This window comes from Pleurodeles waltl, chromosome 6 (assembly GCF_031143425.1).
Source record: "Pleurodeles waltl isolate 20211129_DDA chromosome 6, aPleWal1.hap1.20221129, whole genome shotgun sequence".
Taxonomy (NCBI): Eukaryota; Metazoa; Chordata; class Amphibia; order Caudata; family Salamandridae; genus Pleurodeles; species Pleurodeles waltl.
In genome coordinates, this window is record NC_090445.1 from 1,114,036,148 (window position 1) to 1,114,051,197 (window position 15,050).

At 43.9% G+C, this 15,050-nt stretch overlaps 1 protein-coding gene across 2 annotated transcripts in view; it reads left to right on the top strand.

The window, feature by feature from the left end:
* The window catches only part of DNAJC16 (DnaJ heat shock protein family (Hsp40) member C16), a 332,457-nt gene that overhangs the window by 614 nt on the left and 316,793 nt on the right, over positions 1 to 15,050 (top strand). The gene's annotated exons all lie outside the window — the stretch shown is intronic.

A 15,050-nucleotide genomic window follows, 5' to 3' on the forward strand; every position in this document is an offset into this window, starting at 1 on the left:
GTCCAAGTAAGAGTCACACACCTATGATAACCCCTGCTCACCCCCATGGTAACTTGGCTGAAGCAGTTAAGCTTTTCAATGAGGCCATGTGTAAAGTGTTTGTACACACATACAGTAACAGTGAAAACACCACAGAAGTATTCCACACCAGTCTTGGAGGAGTTGTTTCCAACAATCCAACACTACTCGAGAGGGAGTGCAGGCCGGTCACGAAGTTCAGTACCTTTGGAAACAATGATGAAACAAAGACGTTACACAAAGTTGGGGAGGTGAGGTGTTGCTGGACCCGGTGCGCTGTTGGTTCCTTACTGCTACTGGAGAGGTGCGGCTTCGGTTCTTTACTGCTACCAGAGAGGTGAGGAATCGATTCCTTACTGCTGCTAGGTAACCGTTCCTTACGGTTGAAGTGGAGGTTATGCAGCAGGGTCGATGAATCCGGCAGGTCGAGATGCAAGGTGTCGACTTCACAGTGTTGCAGTCACACCATGTGGCTACAGGTGCTGCGGCAGAGTCGAGTGCTATGGACGCCAGTGACACGACGCTCTGGACTCACGCTGTGGCAGGACTTAAAAGGCGATACAGCAGCACCGGGCCTGCGGCATCAGTCACAGTCATTGCACTCAGCGTGGACCATGCTCCGGTGCAAAGAGCGGCACAGAGTTAGACAGCAGCATCGGTTCCTAAGTCGATGTGCTTGGTTTCTTCTTGGTTGCACTAGACCTCACCCCCCAAAGACCCAGGAGCAGGATTTGGCACCATTTGGCAAGTCAGAACTCTCAGTAAGAGAGCCAGGCGCTGGTAGGTGAAGTCTTTGATGTCCCTGAGACTTCTTAATAGGAGGTAAGTTCAATACTAGCACTTGGGGAACTTTTGGAAGTAGGATGTAGAAAGAAAAGTCCAGTCCTTTCACTCCCAGGACAGAAGCAGCAAGCTAGCACAACAAAGCAACAGACAGAATGGCAGTCTCTCCTACAGCATCTAGCTCTTCTTCCTGGGACAATTTCCTCAGTCCAGAAGGATTCTAACTATGTGGTGGCAGAGGTTCACTACATATTCCCATTTCTGTCTTTGAAATAGGCAGCCTTCAAAGATAAGTCTTTGTGGTGCACACAACCCTGCCTTTCCCTACCCTGGCCCCAGACACACTCCATTGAGTTGGAGATTGCTTTGTGTGAGGACAGGAACAACCCTATTTAGGTGGAAGTGTCAGCTACTCCCACCACTCTAGCTCAGGAAGACCCATCAGCCTGACGATTGGCCATCTGGATATGCAGGGCTCACCTCAGCTCCCTTTGTGTGACTGTCTAGAGTGATTGCACAAACAGCCCAACTGTCTTCCTGACCCAGATGTGCATTCAGCAGATGGGCGGAGGCATAGAACGGTTAAGCAAGAAAATGCCCACTTTCGAAAAGTGGCATTTTCAAACTCACAATTCAAAAACCAACTTCCCAAAAGATGTATTTTTAAATTGTGAGTTCAGAGACCCTAGACTCCATATCTTTATCTGCTCCCAATGGGAAATTACACTTAAAAGATATTTCAAGGCCCAAACATACCAAATAATAACAATCATATTGGTTCATGTTTCCAACATCGAAGTTCTGTTAGTAGATCTTCTGTAGTATCGCCTAGAGTCCGCCATTCCTTATCAATTAATGGTTTCTACAGTTTTAGTAAGGAAACTTATGTCGGGAACACCTCCATACTTTTTAAAATGTATCCATTTGACTGTTCAGTCAGTGTATGATATTATTTTATCAAAAGAAGCCATGCTGTATATATCCTGTAGCTTTGCATTATAAGAGAGCATTGTATATGCTTTCCACATTCCTAATATGCTCAGTTTGGCCACAACCAGTGATTTTGCAACCATATATGTCATTGGAGTGTGACCTCTGGACGTGATAAAATATTGTGCAAAATGACGGTTTGACTAGGCGACTAGCTTGATATTACCAGAGATTGTTTCTGCGTCATTAAGACTTTTGTCCAGTACTACTCTAGTTTCTGGCAAATCCTTACCAAGGCTACTATGTCAGTGTCTGGTTTATTGGCCCTCCAGCAAGAAGTCGTAAGGCTAAGACCAGCCATTTATAGTTTAACTAGGGACTAATGCCAGAAGTGTAAGACTTCAACATCTCCAAGTTTTAAGTTAGCTCTTCTTAAGTTCCTTCATGTATGTCTAAGAAATCATTCCAGTCTTCTTCTGTGCAGTCTATATGCAAGCATTGTGACCATCGATCTGAGGTCATATGGTACTGGGAGAAAATGTGGTCTAGTGGAATACCAGATAGCCTATGAGAATGCACTCTTCTAGGCCTCATATGTGTATATTTCAATATTTTCAAACAATGTGTGAGTCTGTAATATTGCCCAATTTGTGTGGTCAGTAGGTCAGAATTTTTGCTTTGTTCATCAAACATTTTAAACTGTTCTTCAGTAATCAATTGATCCATTGAGTGTAACCCTTTATTCTGCTACTCCTTCCATAATATTTATTTTGTCTTAATAAGTATGTCTCCATGTGCCAGAGAGATGCCTTCTGGTGGATTCCACTATAAGAATCCAGTTTTCTGTGTGCTTTTTGCTAAATGTATGATAAGGAGTGGGTAACAGGGTTTGCCCGTTCCAAGACTTTTGGACTACTTGAGTGCAATATTCCCATGCCTCCTGTCGTTTGAAGAACAGCTTTATCTATGTGCACCAAAATAGGGGTATTATGTGCATGTCAGTGATGAGTATTTAATCAGGGCCAGTTCATGTGCTAACCAGTAAAGGTTTAGAGTTGTGAGTCTCATACTGCCCACCCTCTTTCAGTGGATTCATGAAGTTTTGCTATTGCCAGTCTTAGCCTGATGTTTCACCAAATATGTCACTATCTTTTTCTAATGAGCTCGTTGTGTCCATTGTTTTTTTATATATATATATATATATATATATACATATAATACAGTGTATTTGTCTGTTACAATCTGTTAAAAAATAAATATATATATTTATATATATATATATATATATATATATATATATATATATATTTTAACAGATTGTAACAGACAAATACATTGTTTTGCAGCGTTCACTTGCAACCTGTACTTCCCACCGACTAGAGAGAGTTGAGTTGTAACTTGAACCATCTAGCCACATCTTAATCGTGAATAGATTAACATTATCAGTATTCCTATGTATTGCCAAATAGGTTATCATGGTGTTTTAGGTCGAAGCCTGTCTGGTTTACTAAAGAGATCTTGGGTACATTCTGAAAGGTTCCAGGGAAGACATTCAACTCATTGGTGCCATTGGGTTTGTGGTTTGTAACTCATCTGTGCTTGCTTTCCATTTGCTGGCTCTGCTTGTTGTCGTCTGTCCAGCTTCAGTTCATCTCTTCCCTTGCCCAAATCCTGTTTACTGTATTCTTCCACCAGTACGGTTTACAAGTTTTTATATTATCGCTCGGTTAATCAAAACCATTGCAAAAATATTAAGATATTCAGTGACCTAATCAAAAATACAAAATGAATAACACCGTACTATACCTTGCAACATCAGTTATAAGAGGACCATCATTATTACATTCCAGTCATTTCTCTGACAACAGCCGTGTCTCAAATGTTATACAATATTCAAGAAACACAACAAAAAATAGATTCCTGACATAGTTAATTAACCTCGATTTATATTACATTATGTAACTGTTTCATCAAGCTGTTGAAATGCTTCAGAAGAGTCAAGGGCGTGCAAAGACAGAGCCTCTGAGGTTGCCTATCCCCTTCTTAGATTCATGCGCCAGGGTATACAAAAACGCAAAGAGATGTGGAAAAGGGGACTGTGCAGGGTTATAGGATGAGATGTACGTTCCAAACAAACAGGTAAAGAACTTGTCAAACAAAATAAAGAATATGCTAACTCAGGGCTTCAGTGGTTGACCCTTATCTGCAAAGGTAGATTTGTCACCCAAAAGGTGAAATATCGCAAGGGTAATCGGGAAAGGGGATGTGCAGATAAGCATACACTTTATTTTGTTTTACAAGTACGCTAAGACAAGACTTTATTGGTTGAAGCCCCCCTCCCCTCACAGGTTGATTTTCTAAACAGAATGTGCAAAATCTCAAGGGCAATCGGGAAGGGGGATGCACAATGTCTCTGTATTAAATACCACTTCCTAAGCGAGCCAATCAAGTGCCTGTTACAAACAACCTTCAGACCTTACTGGCTCTGTTAGTTAATCTGGTACCCCCACCCCTTCTAATTCATAGTTCCCTTGGTCAGTGTGCGCGAGGGGAGTGAATCATTAAATGCTTAGGCGAAAATGAGGGCAAAGGAAACTATATACGAGCACCGAGGAAGGTAGACAAATCATAAAAACATTTTAAAAAGTGTCTGCAAGCAATACCAGATCAATATCTACTTAACAGTCCCCACTTCTTACAGCACGAATAAATAGTTAAAAATACCCCCTTAGCTAGCCGATGAGGTGCTCTTTTACTTTAGGCAAGATAAATTCCACATATTTTGGAGTGCGCAAAGCTAATAATAGATCAGGAGGTGATCTGTGTGTGGCAGCCAATAAGGTGGGAAGTACACAAGAAAATCAGAAAACCCTGAAAGATCCCAATGATCTGTCTAGTATTGCCATTTTGCCTTCTACCTTATTAAGAAACTTCACTGAACGACAGTTTAGTTGCTGGTTTACTTGCGCAAAACTAGCTGGCACAGCCCGCCTTCATGTGCAAATTCCTCTTTTGATTGAAGGCCGCTTTTAGGGCCATATGTACGAAAGCTTTTTCCCATAGTCACAGAATGGGTAAAATCCTTTCGTACATCTGGCCCTTAGTTGCTATTTGTGTTCATCCGTTAGAGCTTTGCAAGAGCCTATTAGGTGTGGCAAATCTTCTGTGCCTTCATCACATAAGCTGCAACTGCTCACGCTTGGATTTCGCTGCCATGGAAGTCGATGTAGCTGTGATGAGAGTAGACCTAGCTGATATTTCAAGAACTTCTCTATAACTTTGTTTTTGAACCCAGTATGAAAGTATGGTTGCAAAGTGGCTCCACTGTAATTATTAAAAATCAACCATCCGTGGGCTCTTCTAGCCAAGGCAGCCTTGTTCTGAAGCACAGAAAGTGATTTGATGGTTTTGCGAACCAATTTCTTAAAGCACGGATGAGTGGTGGGGCTTCCCAAAGGTTGCACATAACAACCGTTCGAGATACGCTCTGGCAGCCGAGGTGCCCACATTTTCTGTCTCTTTCTATATGTGGTAATTCAAGGTGTGGGGAGCAACTGTCCTGATTTTGTTCCAGCAATTTACATAGGCCCTTGTTTTGTCAGCATTTGCCACTGAAGACCAGCTTTAAGCCTTACCTGCACCGGGTAGGTGTATTTGGGAAGATTTAAAATCTTTCTATAAATTCTGGACACAATGTTATCCAGGCAAGTCACGTCTTTGCCTCTCAGAGGTTCACTTCCATAAGCTATGGTGGGTAGCAGTTTTTATTTAATTATTCGAAGTAGTTGTGTCAGAGTTGGTCTAGATAGTTTCCTGTTTGGATTTTTAGAGGTTATAGCCAGTTTATTGCCTTTTCTTCACATGGCCTTGTTATGGGAGGCAGGGGCTGGAGGTAAACAATCCTTCTCTATCAATAATTACTTTAAGGTATTTATATTCATCTACTGTATCCAGCCACTTCTTGCTCATGCACCAGCTCGGAACCTTTTGCTTCCATTATTGATTGACATGGTTTTGTGTTATTTCTAGATTGGCCAGGTCATTTTCTATGAAATATTTCAGAATAATATTGAGCACACGCTTCAGCCCTATCTGAGTGCAGCTTATTAAAACCGGGTCATCACCATACAGGAGCCTGTAGAGAGCCATGCTTCCTAACTTAGGGGTGTGAGTTGCTGATATTTAGCTTAAGTGTTATGTCTGCCAGAAAGAGATTGAGCAGAGTGGGCGCAAGCACACACCATTGCTTCAGTCCTTTAGTAGTTGGAATTAGTCTGGAGAGATGTGATCCTGCGCCCAGCTTGAACCAAACCCACATGTCCATGTGCAGAAGTATATATAAACTCGGGAGATCTGGTGAGATCTTTCCGTTCACCAACTTAGGCCATAGTTTCCCTGGTCAGTGTGGTCAAAGGTTGACCTGTAGTCAATGAAGCACAAATGCAATAGCAGTCTTGCTCCTTTTGCTCCGTCGATCAGAAGTGATAAGGCCATTAGTTCTAATTAATTTGGAGAAGACAATTTGATTTAATGTTATTATGGAATTATCTGAGGCCGAGGTTTTTACGTCCTCGAATAGTGTACCCGCAAAATATTTGCCCCTGTTATCAATGAGCGATGCACAACAGTAGTTTTTAGCAGAGGATTTATTCCTGCTCTTACAAATTAGGTACAATATGGACTCTCTCCACAAAGCCAGTATTACTCCCTCCATAAGGATTTAGTCGAAAACAAGTCCAGGATGTCTGCCCAGTTTGCTGCATCAAGCTTAAAGAGCTGGGGAATACTGTTTTGGCCCAGTAATCCCCCACCAACCCATTCAAATTTGTCATCAAATTATCCCAGCGTTTATCAAAGGTCTTTTATTAAAGGGCCCTGTTATTGGCTGAGGTGGTGCGAATAGTTGGTGGGCCAATTCTTGTAGGTGGCAGTTATGGCCTGTTGTCTGTCTTTCGTCATGGACTCAACTGGCAACACTTTCAGCCGGCTGCTGGTTGAAGTGGTTAAACAGAAATTTTGCCCAAACTTCCTCTGGCAAAGTTGAACAAATCCCTACTTTGGCAGGGTGACAGAGCTGTTTCGTTGTTTTCCAGAATTGCACATTGTTCTTGTTTATTACATCACAGAGTAGTTTAACCCCTTAGCTGCTGGGCCTTTTCCCCCCTAGTGCTGAGCCCTTTTTTGGCTATTTGGGGTAGTTAGCGCTTAGGGCTTCATAACTTTTTGTCCACATAAGCTAACCACGCCAAATTTGCGTCCTTTTTTTCCAACATCCTAGGGATTCTAATGGTACCCAGAGTTGGTGGTTTCCCCTGGAGGAGACCAAGAAAATAGCCAAAATACAGTGAAAATTTAGTTTTTTCCAAAAAAATGGGAAAAAAGGGCTGCCGAAGAAGGCTTGTGTTTTTTTCCCTGAAAATGCCATCAACAAATGGTTTCTGGTGCTGAAATCACTATCTTACCACCTTTCAGGAACGGGCAGACTTGAATCAGAAAACCAAATTTTTCAACACAAATTTGGCATTTTACTGGGACATACCCCTTTTCTACTATATTTGGTGCTTTCAGCCTCCTTCCAGTTAGTGACAGGAATGGGTGTGAAACCAATGCTGGATCCCGGAATGCTAAACATTTCTGAAAACTAGACACAATTCTGAATTCAGCAAGGGGTCATTTGTGCAGATCCTACAAGGTTTTCCTACAGAAAATAACAGCTGAAATAAAAAAATATTGAAATTGAGCTGAAAACAACAGCCATTTTTCTTTATTTTTTACTCTGTAACTTTTTCCTGCGATGTCAGATTTCTGAAAGCAATATACCGTTTTGTCTGCTGGACTCTTCTGGTTGCGGGGATATAAAGGGCTTGTAGGTTCATCAAGAACCCTAGGTACCCAGAGCCAATAAATGAGCTGCACCCTGCAGTTGGTTTTCATTCGATACTGGGTATACAGCAATTAATTTGCTGAAATATGAAGAGTGAAAAAGAGGTATCAAGAAAACCTTTGCATTTCCAAAATGGGATCAAGATAAGGTTTTGAGGAGCAGTGGTTATTTGCACATCGCTGAATTCCGAGGTGCCCATACTAGCATGTGAATTGCAGGGCATTTCTCAAATAGACGTCTTTTTTACACATTCTCTTATATTTGGAAGGAAAAAATGTAGAGAAAGATAAGGGGCAATAACACTTGTTTTGCTATTCTGTGTTCCCCCAAGTCTCCCGATAAAAATGATACCTCACTTGTGTGGGTAGGCCTAGTGCCCGCGACAGGAAATGCCCCAAAACACAACATGGACACATCCTATTTTTTTTTATAGAAAACACAGCGGTTTTTTCCAAAGTGCCTACCTGTAGATTTTGGCCTCTAGCTCAGCCGGCACATAGGGAAACCTACCAAACCTGTGCATTTCTGAAAACTAGAGACCTAGGGGAATCCAAGGAGGGGTGACTTGCGGGGCTCGGACCAGGTTCTGTTACCCAGAATCCTTTGCAAACCTCAAAAAGTGGCTAAAAAAACAAGTTTTCCTCACATTTCGGTGACAGAAAGTTCTGGAATCTGAGAGGAGCCACAAATTTCCTTCCACCCGGCGTTCCCCCAAGTCTCCTGATAAAAATGATACCTCACTTGTGTGGGTAGGCCTAGCGCCCGCGACAGGAAACGCCCCAAAGCGCAACGTGGACACATCCACATTTTTGGAAGAAAACAGAGGTGTTTTTTGAGAAGTGCCTACCTGTAGATTTTGGCCTCTAGCTCAGCCGGCACCTAGTGAAACCTACCAAACCTGTGCATTTCTGAAAACTAGAGACCTAGGGGAAGCCAAGGAGGGGTGACTCGCGGGGCTCGGACCAGGTTCTGTTACCCAGAATCCTTTGCAAACCTCAAAAAGTGGCTAAAAAAACAAGTTTTCCTCACATTTCGGTGACAGAAAGTTCTGGAATCTGAGAGGAGCCACAAATTTCCTTCCACCCGGCATTCCCCTAAGTCTCCCAATAAAAATGATACCTCACTTGTGTGGGTAGGCCTAGCGCCCGCGACAGGAAATGCCCCAAAACAGAACGTGGACACATCACATTTTTTTCATAGAAAACAGTGCCTACCTGTGGATTTTGGCCTCTAGCTCAGCCGGCACCTGGGGAAACCTAGCAAACCAGCACATTTTTGAAAACTAGAAACCCAGGGGAATCCAAGATGAGGTGACTTGTGGGGCTCGGACCAGGTTCTGTTACCCAGAATCCTTTGCAAACCTCAAAATGTGGCTAAAATACCACGTTTTCCTCACATTTCGGTGACAGAAAGTTCTGGAATCTGAGAGGAGCCACAAATTTCCTTCCACCCAGCGTTCCCCCAAGTCTCCCGTTAAATATGATACCTCACTTGTGTGGTTAGGCCTGGTGCCTGCGACAGGAATAGATCACACAACGGTCAATGTTGGTCCTTACGTGAGGCAGCTGTTGACCCTGGGGTGATCCATTCCTGACACAGGCACTAGGTGTAGGCACTCAAGTGGGGTAGTGTTTTTATCAGGACAGGTGAGGAGTCACTGGGTGGTAGGAATGTTGTGGATCCCAGCATATTCCTGTAGTTTGTGTGACAGAAATGCGAGAAAAATAGAGTTTTTTTTCAACATTTCAGCTTTGCAGGGTATTCTGGGTAAGAAAACTTTGGGGAATCCACACAAGTCACACCTCTGTGGACTCCCCCGAATGTCTAGTTTCCAGAAATGTTTGGGTTTAGTGTGTTTCTCTATATGGCCGCCGAATCCAGGACCAAAAACACAGGTGCCTGCCTTACAAAACCAGTTTGTTTTGCCATAGACAATTTTGATGTCTCCACAATATGATTTGGGTGGTGGAATTTGGGGCTGAACTAAATTGGTGAGCTCCCAAGAGAGCACTCTCTCTCTGCTTGCCGCCGCATTCACCTGCTCTCTGGGTTGGCCTAACCCACTATTACCCAGTTGCACGAACAGCTTGCGAAGGGACAGCAGGACTGTCCTCATCACCTCCCTCATAATGTACTGGAAGAGGAGTTTTCGAATGGGACTCCTCTGACTGAAAAATCACTCCCAGAGTCTGCGCCATTGTCCTATCCCTCAGATGCTGTCTCAGTATCTGATGTCTCAGTCTCTGATCCTATGTCAGAGCGGTCCTCTATAACCCGAGTGCAGGCAGCAATCATCCATCAAGATGCCATCTCTGCTATTGGCTAAACTGTTGCTCTAAAACACTAGCCTACGTAGACAGTCACAAAATCGATGGTGTGTGTGAGATACGTGCAACAGTAGAGGTCACCTTACCTGCGCTTCTTCCCTCAATCAGCACGTACTTTCAAGACACTCAAAAAACACCTTGTCACATACCATTCGTCACAGTCTTTAGCACCTCCTGCGCCCAGTCCAACAATCATTATTGGTGCTCCCACTCCCTCCTCCTCGGATTCCCTCATTACCACCCAGCAAAAGTGCCCTTCATCTCTCCATAGACTTTACTAATGTACTCAGCTATTTACATAAAATACAGATGTGCTCTTTGCAGTAGGCATATAAACCTTCTGCGCTTCTTTATGGCACTAAAACTGCCACTAGACAAGTCGGACCCTTTTCCCCCCAGGGAAACCACACACATATTGACAAAAGTGATGTATATATGACAGCCAACCACCTGAAACTCAACTCAAGCAAAACCGAAATAATCCTCTTTGGCCCACACAAAAACACCTGGGACCCCCCATGGTGGCCCACCACGCTAGGCCCTGCACCCACCCCCGCCAACTACGCATGCAACCTCAGCATCATCCTAGACTCCTCCCTCTCTATGACCCAACAAATCAACGCTCTTACCTCCTCATGCTTCAACAAACTCCGTATACTGAAAAACATTCAAATGGATCCCCACAGAGACCAGAAAAACTGTCACTCACGCACTCATCAGCAGCAGGCTTGATTACAGAAACGCCCTCTACGCCGGCACCACTCTAAAACTCAAGTGCAAACTACACGCATCCAGAGCTCAGCAGCACGACTCATCCTCGACCTCCGCCGACACGAACACATCTCTCCACACCTCAAATCCCTCCACTGGCTCCCCATTGACAAAAGGATCACCTTCAAGATCCTCATCCTCGCACACAAATCACTCCACAACACAGGCCCTGCCTACCTCAACGAGAGTCACCTTCCACACCCCCACACGAAACGTCCGCTCAGCTGACCTCTCTCTCGCCTCTGTCCCCCGCATCAAACACACCACCACCGGGGGCAGATCCTTCTCCTACATTGCACCCAAAACCTGGAACGCACTCACAACCCACATTCGCAAGACCCAAAACCTACTTCTTTTCAGGAAGGGCCTCAAAACCTGGCTTTTTGAACAGTGAACCTCCTAGCCCCTTTCCCTCCCCCCACCCCCCCCAGCGCCTTGAGACCCTCACAGGTGAGTAGCGCGCTTTATAAATCTCTTTGATACAGATCTACCTATATATATATATATATATATATATATATATATATATATATATATATATATATATATATATATCTACATAGATATATCTATAGATATATCTATAGATATATCCATGTACCTAGGTATATCTATCTACATAGATATATATATATATAGATATATACATATATTTTTTTTTAGTTGTTGTATGGTTTCCTTGGGGGCCAAAATGGCCCCCAGGGAAACCCTACAACATCTAAAAAAAAAAAATTGCCCCCACGGGCGACCCCCTGTCATTTCATTTTTTTTTTTTTGAAGAAAAAAAAAATCCCCTGGGGGGCACCTACCTTTTTTTTTTATAAAAAAAAAATTATGCCGGGGGGGGCGCCCCCCAAAAGTGAAATCCCTGGTGTCTAGTGGGGTTTCCTGGCCCCCGATCGCAGCTGTGCTGCGATCGGGGGCCAGGAAACCGTTTCAGAAGGCCTCGTAAGAAAGGGGAGAGTCTCCCCTTTCTTACGAGGCCTTTTCAAAATGTTTCCTGGCCCCCCCGATCGTAGCACAGCTGCGATCGGGGGAGCCAGGAAACCTGAAAGTGTTTCCTGGCCCCCGATCGCAGCACAGCTGCGACCGGGGGGCCAGGAAACACTTTCAGGAAGGCCTCGTAAGAAAGGGGAGTGTGAAAGTGTTTCCTGGCCCCCGATCGCAGCTGTGCTGCGATCGGGGGCCAGGAAACACTTTCAGGAAGGCCTCGTAAGAAAGGGGAGACTCTCCCCTTTCTTACGAGGCCTTCCCGAACGTGTAAAAGGCCGTTTTCCCCATGAAAGCAGGAAGCGGCCGCAAGGCTGCTTCCTGCTTTCATGGGGAAAACACCTTTGCAACGACGTCACAAAGGGGCGGGTGGGGGGCGGGGGGAGACACGGTAGCTTCCGTGTCTCCCGGGGGGAGTAAAAAAAAAAAAAAAAAATCCTCAGGTGCGACGCACCCGAGGATTTATTAATGCCCTTCCCGGTGTCGGCCACTGGTCGTGACCCGCACCAGGGAGGGTGTGTGGGCGTCGGCCAGTGGCCGATGCCCGCACCTAAGAGGTTAACCTATTTCGATTTGTTGTTAGTGAGGCTTTATGCTTTCTGTATTGATTTGTAAGCAAGCATTTTTAGGCCTTCGGTAAAGGGCTCCACGTGGTTTGTGTATGGCCTATTTAGGTATCTTTAGTTGTTTAATTTGCTTAAAGGGACTAAACCCCAACTGCTGGGTTCTTCCCGTTTGATCCCTTGCCCTTACTGGAGTGCATTTTGCTCGGCGAGCCTGTTGGTAGCTCTGAGGTAGTTAGGGCTTTATTGAAAGTTAGCTGATATTGTAGGAACAACCCTCTTTGCTGATTCCATCAAATAATTTATAGTCCAGGGGGAATATTTGGATAGTTTATTATTAAAAAAACAAACTGAATCAGTTCCAACATTCTGTTGACCTAAAGGAGGTAATGTTTATGTGAAATGTCGCCTCTTGAGGAAGACTGTAACTGTACCCCTTCTCATAAAAGTAAAAATAATATGTTATGTGTTAGCGAGAGAGTGACAAAAGTCTAATCTATTGTAGAGCTGACCGAGTTTGAATGATACGAGGCTGCCGGCAGGTTATCCCCCGGTAAATGTCCATTGAATGCCTAAAAGCTGAAATGCTCCAAGTCACCTAGGAGCTGTTTACCAATTTTATTGAGTCTGCCGGTTCCGTTTCTGCCCTAAGCTGGTATATCCCGTTGTAACCTAATTTTCGAAGCAGGATCCTAAGAGGTGTATCTTGGAAGCACCTGAAACCACAAAGTCTAGAGTCCGTTCATCTTGCTGGCGCGGTTAGAATTTGCTTTACCTGCGATCTTGAAGATTTGAACCTGCTTTTGGGATGTTTATAAACATTGACAATTATAAACTCAATTTTAACGTTCTGGCAATTGATTGTGATTCCCAACTGCATTTATTGCCTACAAATTATACTGTAGTTCCCTGGATGAGCCTTTCCTTTTCACAGACATGCATGTTGCCAAGCTTCCCTTGAGATGGCCTTACATCTCACCTTTGCAAGCTGGCACAAACAAATTTGTGAACCCCTGTGTATGACATGGATCTTCTAGGCAGGTCTCCTGTAAGAGAATAATTTTAAAAGTTTGCAAGTAGGCTAACAATTCTGGGTCAATGATGTTCCACAAACACAGTTGTAGGGATCTAAAGAGCTCCTTTTTCTTTGCCCGGTCTGCCGGATCTTGTCACAGAGTGCACAATACACAGTTTATTGTTCACAAAATCCATCTTCAATCTGGTTCTGGGGACCCAGCAGTATGCTTGTGAACCCCAGACTGATTCCTTAGTGCAATTCTTATTGGTGGTGATTTTCCCACTGCGCCCTTAAGGACTGAGTGCCCGCAGATGGGCAGACATCATCTTGTGGTTTTCCTGAAGCTGATAAAGGAAGAAGATACCCTGGTTATTTATGGGTCCTCTGCGTTTTTTTCCCACTTCCTAAAGGTAAACCATTCAGTTAATACTTTCCGAGCTATATCCATTGACCTCCAGGTGGTTTTAGTTGTTTCATTCTCTGAAGAGTTTCGTGGCAGAATACATTCAATTGACTTCGAAGATGTTGACCTAGAGTTTCCACATTAGAGATCAGTGATAATGTTGCCCCTGTTTAGGATATCGTAGTTACTTTTAGATTTATATTGTGGAAGAATTATTGTGATAGCTGTGTCTTGCTGGTCGCTGGGCATTCCCTATAGATCGTATTGAGTTATTCTGGGTCTTGTGTTCTAGAAAAAAGAGGGCCTGGCGAACTGGGCCTGTCGATTCTTAAGACTGGAGAATCTTCAGTTGGAGTTTTGAGTTTGAGAGCAACTATCTGAATATGCTCTTGTTCTACATTCTGCTCTTGTCTTATATTTTCCCTTATTGCTGATGGATCCTTTTCCAAGCCACCTCTTCCCAATCAGGTGCTAGGCGGGTCATTACCCACGAGTTCAGCCCCTGCTGTTTGTGCCTTCTGAGCTCGGGAATGCCTTGTTCGGATCCGTAAGGATTACCGCATCCATTTAGTCGCTTTTCGTACACGTTTGTTCCTTTGTTCTATCGCCCTTTTCCCCCATCCCGACATTCAGAGGTGCCAACTCCTGTTCCCTTTCCAGACTGCCTCTGCTGGTATTCCCTGTGGTTGGAGGCATGTTTCAGCTTCATTATTCTTACGTGTCCTTGTCGCTGTTGTAAAGATGGTGTATTCCACCAGATGACTAACATCGATTTTGGTTTTTAAAATGTGTTTTTTTTTTCCCCGGCCTTTCCTTCTTGATTTTCACCAAACTTGGTTCTTGTTCTGCTGCCCTGGAGATTTCAAAATATTTGGCAAAGTTGGTTTGATCATAGCTGAAGCATCATCCCACTTGTTTAAGGGAGAGTTTTGGGCTCCTTTAAGGGTGTGTTTTGTTTTCATAACTGTATTCGCAATATTTTGATCTGATCTTCCCCCCCCCACCCCGTTGCTGGGGGGAGTTAGCATCCGCGTCTTGCAGGCCTGGATACAGTTTCCTTGCCTTGGCTTCTAGGTGGTGTGTAAATTTAGTGAACTAATTCGATCATTAGATTCAAAATTAGATGCTTCTGTTCCTTACTGTGCCTCGTGGTTTAGTGATGGCTTAATGCAGGTCAAGGCCTCACAATTTATTGGTGACGTCTATGTGTGGGCCTTGTATTACTCCTTCAGCTGGATGATGAGAGACATCCATTTGTTGCTTCAGATCAGTGGAGTTTTCTGTTTCTCTGCCTATTAGATTCCCTTGCCAAACCCTCTGTTAAGTCATTGGTAAAATTGGAATTGCAAGTTGACAGTTGTGA